The sequence below is a fragment of the Schistocerca cancellata genome, chromosome 2 (genome assembly GCF_023864275.1).
Source record: "Schistocerca cancellata isolate TAMUIC-IGC-003103 chromosome 2, iqSchCanc2.1, whole genome shotgun sequence".
Taxonomy (NCBI): domain Eukaryota; kingdom Metazoa; phylum Arthropoda; class Insecta; order Orthoptera; family Acrididae; genus Schistocerca; species Schistocerca cancellata.
In genome coordinates this window covers 285904976-285910779 of record NC_064627.1, presented here as the reverse complement: position 1 = coordinate 285910779, position 5804 = coordinate 285904976, and the positions used below count along the sequence as shown (strand labels likewise).

Here is a 5804-nt window from a genome sequence, read left to right as displayed (position 1 = left end):
ATGGAGACGTGTCGTCTTCAGCGATGAGAGTCGCTTCTGCCTTGGTGCCAATGATGGTCGTATGCGTGTTTGGCGCCGTGCAGGTGAGCGCCACAATCAGGACTGCATACGACCGAGGCACACAGGGCCAACACCCGGCATCATGGTGTGGGGAGCGATCTCCTACACTGGCCGTACACCACTGGTGATCGTCGAGGGGACACTGAATAGTGCACGGTACATCCAAACCGTCATCGAGCCCATCGTTCTACCATTCCTAGACCGCCAAGGGAACTTGCTGTTCCAACAGGACAATGCACGTCCGCATGTATCCCGTGCCACCAAACGTGCTCTAGAAGGTGTAAGTCAACTACCCTGGCCAGCAAGATCTCCGGATCTGTCCCCCATTGAGCATGTTTGGGACTGGATGAAGCGTCGTCTCACGCGGTCTGCACGTCCAGCACGAACGCTGGTCCAACTGAGGCGCCAGGTGGAAGTGGCATGGCAAGCCGTTCCACAGGACTACATCCAGCATCTCTACGATCGTCTCCATGGGAGAATAGCAGCCTGCATTGCTGCGAAAGGTGGATATACACTGTACTAGTGCCGACATTGTGATTGCTCTGTTGCCTGTGTCTATGTGCCTGTGGTTCTGTCAGTGTGATCATGTGATGTATCTGACCCCAGGAATGTGTCAATAAAGTTTCCCCTTCCTGGGACAATGAATTCACGGTGTTCTTATTTCAATTTCCAGGAGTGTATTTGCTCCACCCTGTACTATCTAATTGAATACTTATTCTGTGTATCCGGTGTAATACACATCCATATTTACGGAATGACATCCTATATTATGACGTTCCCTCCATTACTTGCATTTTGTGTGAAAGGATGAGAGAGTATATGTGTCTTTTGGAGTTTACAAGGCATGTGGCAGATTAGCTGCTTTCCGTCTGCTGTGGGTTCAGGGTAACCAACTTAAGAGATTTATCCCCACTGTCCGTGTGTTGTCGATTTGTTATGTTGGTGGTGGAAACGGCCCTTCTGGTCTTTTCCGCTTTATCTAAGTGGCTATGCGGATTCTAACGCTCGGAGGCACTCTGCTGCTGGCCGCTGATGAGTTCGGTTCGTAGTTCTTAAGTGTGATCTAACTACCTTAAAGTCGTTGTGAATGTGTAAGCTGTTCAGCCTGACTGAAGCTTTTTATCTTCTTTCCAGGATGTGTTCAGTTAATAGCTATTTACTTCATTGATGTTAAGGTATGTTACGAGCTTCAGTTTATTCGGTATTCTGGGGTAACTCTGTTCATTTGGAACATTGTGCCGTGCAGTGTTCTCCACCATGTAATGACGAAGCTAAATTTGAGCGGTGCCTTCGTTGTGTGCATGTGAGAATAATTGTGTCTTCGTGTACGTGTGTTTTCTTTCTGTTCTAATTTATGTGGCTTTCTCTGCCTCAGATTAATGTGTGCTTACATATAACAACCTCCACGTTTGCTCAGTTACGCCTATTTCCATTTGTTCCCCGTTCAGTAATCACTCGCCTCTAGTTTCTGCATTACAGCGCGTGATGCTAGTTAAATAATCAGCGGCTAACGTGTTATTTGAGCTCCTGTACCCCCGTAGTTGTGAATAATTTTAGGAACTTGTTTTGTTTGTGGGGATTACGTATTGCATGGACCAGTGCGACCTTCAACATTCCTTGCTTCATTGATCTGTTCGCATTCTTTATGATTTTCACTGAGGTCACAAAAGTCATGACTTACACTATGTGATCAAAAGTATCCGGACACATGGCTGAAAATGACCTACAAGTTCGTGGCGCCCTACATCGGTAATGCTGTAATTCAATATGGTATTGGCCCACCCTTAGCCTTGGCAACGGCTTTGCCGGTTCCCGTGAGATCACCAAAGTTAAGCGCTGTCGGGCGTGGCCGGCACTTGGATGGGTGACCATCCAGCTGCCATGCGCTGTTGCCATTTTTCGGAGTGCACTCAGCCTCATGATGCCAACTGAGGAGCTACTCGACCGAATAGTAGCGGCTCCGGTCAAAGAAAACCTTCATAACGACCTCCTGATGGCCCCGGTGGCCTGAAGACGGAGTGCCTGCCACCCTTAGCCTTGATGACAGCTTCCACTTTCTTGGGGAATGACAGCCCATTCTTCACGGAGTGCTGCACTGAGGAGAGGTATCGATGTCGGACGGTGAGGTCTGGCACGAAGCCGGCGTTCCAAAACATCCCAAAGGTATTCTGTACGATTCACGTCAGGACTCTGTGCGTACCAGTCCATTACAGGGATGTTGTTGACGTGCAACCTCTCCGCCACAGGGCGTGCATTATGAACACGTGCTCGATTGTGTTGAAAGATGCAATCGCCACCACCGAATTACTCTTCAACAGTGGGAAGCAAGAAGATGCTTAAAACATCAATGTAGGCCTGTGCTGTGATAGTGCTACGCAAAACAAAAAGGAGGGCAAGCCCCCTCCGTGAAAAACACGGTCACAACACAACACCACCACCTCCGAATTTTACTGTTGGCAGATGACATTCATAGGGAATTCGCCATACCCACAGCCTGCCATCAGATCGCCACGTTGTGGACCGTGATTCGTCACTCCACATAACGTTTTCCCAATCTTCCATCGTCCAATATTTACGCTCCTTACAACAAGTGAGGCGTCGTTTGGCATTTACCGGCGTGATGCGTGGGTTATGAGCACTCGCTCGACCATGAAATCCAAGTTTTGTCACCTCCCGCTTAAATGTCATAGTACTTGCAGTGGATCCCGATGCAATTTGGAATTACTGTGTGATGATCTGGATAGCTCTCTGCCTATTACACGTTACGACTCTCTACAACTGTCGGCGGTCTCTGTCAGTCAACAGACGAGATGGGCCTGAATGCTCTTGTGCTGTACGTGTCAGTTCACGTTTCCACTTCACTGTCGCATCGGAAACAGTGGACCTAGGGATGTTTAGGAGTGTGGAAATCTGGCGTACAGACGTGTGACACAAGTGGCACCCAATCATGTTCGAAGTGCGTCCCACTCTGCTCTCTCACGATGTTTAATGACTACTGAGGTCGCTGATGCACGTGGCAGTAGGTGGCAGTACGTGGCAGTAGGTGGCAGCACAATGCACCTAATTTGAAAAAATGTATGTTTGTGAGGGTGTCCGGATACTTTTGATCACTTAGTGTACCTTCTAATATCGTATCGGATCTCGTTCTGCCTGGCTTAGTGCAGCAACTCGACGTGGCATGGACTCAACAAGTCATTGGAAGTCCTCTGCAGAAACACTGAGCCGTGTTATCTCTATAGCCTTCCATAATTGCGAAAGTGTTGGCGGTGCAGGATTTTGTGCACGAGCCGACTTCTCGGTTACGTCCCATCAATGTTCAATGGGATTCATGTAGGGCGATCTGTGAGGCCAAATCATTCACTCAAACAGTGCACAGCGTTCTTCGAACCAAACGCGAACAATTGTGGCTCCGTGACGTGCCACATTGTCACCATAAAATTCCACTGTTGTTGCGCTGCAAATGGTCTCCCAGTAGCAGAACATAAGCATTTCCAGTCAGTGATCGGTTCAGCTGGACCAGAGAACCCAGTCCGTTCCATGTAAACACAGCCCACACCATTATGGAGTCACCACCAGCTTCTACAGTGCCTCATTGACAACTCGGGTCCTTGGGCTTTGTGGGGTCTGCGTCGCACTCGAACCCTACTATCAGCCCTTACCAACGGAAATCGGGCCTGATCTGACTAGGTCACGGTTTTCCACTCGTCTTAGAGTCCAACCGATTTGGTCACGAGCCCACGAGAGGCGCTAAAGGCGATATCGTGCTGTTAGCAAAGGCCCTGGCATCGCTGGTCTCCTGCCATAAACCGTTAACGCCAAATTTCGCCGCAGTGTGCTAACGGAGACATTCGTCGTGCCCCCACATTGATTTATGCGGTCATTTTACGCACTGTTGCCTGTCTCTTATCACTGACAACTTTACACAAACGTCGCTACCCTTGGTCGCTAAGTGAAGGCCGTCGGCCACTGCGTTGTCTGTGGTGAGAGATAATGCCTGAAATTTGAACTATATGTGACGGTAGTATCTGTTCCCGAAAGAACAGTTACCGTGGATGACCATGCAGCTTTGCTAGAAATGAAATGATAATTAAATGGACACCCTAGCTGCAAACAGGCGTTGATGTACTTCATTGGGGACATGTTGAAAGCAGGAGGTCCCGGGTTCGAGTCCCGGTCGGGGCAGACATTTTCAACATGTCCCCAATGAAGTACATCAACGCCTGTTTGCAGCTAGGGTGTCCATTTAATTATCATTTCATTTCTAGCAAAGCTGCATGGTCATCCACGGTAACTGTTCTTTCGGGAACAGATACTACCGTCACATATAGTTCAAATATGGCTTCCCGGCCATTGACCTTCTTGTGCGAACGCACACGCTATGCCCGAAGTCGTACGGGACTTGGTAGATTAATCTGCCACGAGTAATGAGTATGATGGGCAAACATCTATTAGGCGCACTACGAATGTAGTGGTGTGGACATGTTGGGAATGTGGATCTCACGGGGAGCGTGCAAGGGATAAGTCCCTGCAGACGCACTATCCTCTGTGCCCCCGGTGGCTCAGATGGATAGAGCATCTGCCATGTAAGCAGGAGGTCCCTGGTTCGAGTCCCGGTCGGGGCACACATTTTCAACATGTCCCCAATGAAGTACATCAGCGCCGTTTGCAGCTAGGGTGTCCATTTAATTATCATTTCATGCCTGAAATTTGATATTCTCGGCACACTCTTGACACTGTGGATCTCGGAATACTGAATTCCCTAATTATTTCCGAAATGCATTGTCTCGTGCGCCCAGCTCACGACCCGTCCTCACAGCTCCAATTCTGCCACTACCTCGTGTCCTACCTTCTTCTGCGGACCTAGCAGAAGTAGCACTCCAGGAAGAAGGATGTTGAGGAGACATGGCTTAGCTGCAGCCTGGGAGACGTTTCCAGAGTGAGATTTTCACTCTGCAGCGGAGTGTGCGCTGACATGAAACTTCCTGGTCTCGTGAGTTGATTTTAGGTTTTTTATTCCTGTTATTTCCTGTAATAAACATAGAAATCAAACAAATATCGAATAATTTGCTCTTTCCAAGTCAGAAGATACAAAGAATCAAAACACAAATTTAAACAGGCAAATAAAAGAAAACTTAGTCTGTCCCCCGTTCGCTGCTTTACTGGGAAAGTATTAAGTGATTGAATATTAAAAAAAATCACCAATATTCCTCCTATTGATTCTAATTTTTGAAGCTCTGCTCAAAAATCATGTTGTAACTGGGGATCATACCAGTGTTCGGGCATTATGAAGACTCTGTGCTAAAGCGTGAAAACAGAGGTTGAAGAACTCTGTTTTTCGAGTTAATTTCTCCTAGGACTACAAGCAGATAAAGCTGTGTTAGTGTGGCAAACGCAGTAGGTCAGCTACTCGTGTAAGTTTTCCATCAAAATAAGTAGTTGTCTGTATGCGAGAAAATTGAATATATTGATTTCAAAAAATTTCTCCTCATGTAACACGTACTTCAGATATCGTGTTCAACTACTGAGCAAAACTGACCGTTGGTTGCCCTGTGTTGCACATGTGAACAGTGTCGTGAAACTTCATGAAATGCAAATTTTGAAATAAAGAAAATGAATGTAAGTGAATGCCAAAAGAAACCAATTTTGTGCTGCATAAAAACTATATTACTAAAATTGAACATTAACATTGCGTGATATGAAGAATAATGTTTGATTTCGAATATCCACAAAAATAAATTACAGCT

At 47.1% G+C, this 5804-nt stretch overlaps 1 non-coding gene across 1 annotated transcript; it reads left to right on the top strand.

The window, feature by feature from the left end:
- The first annotated feature begins 4607 nt into the window (after positions 1-4607).
- On the top strand, positions 4608-4682 carry Trnat-ugu (transfer RNA threonine (anticodon UGU)). The gene has a single exon. It is a non-coding gene; the product is annotated as a tRNA-Thr (tRNA).
- The last annotated feature ends 1122 nt before the right edge of the window (positions 4683-5804 follow it).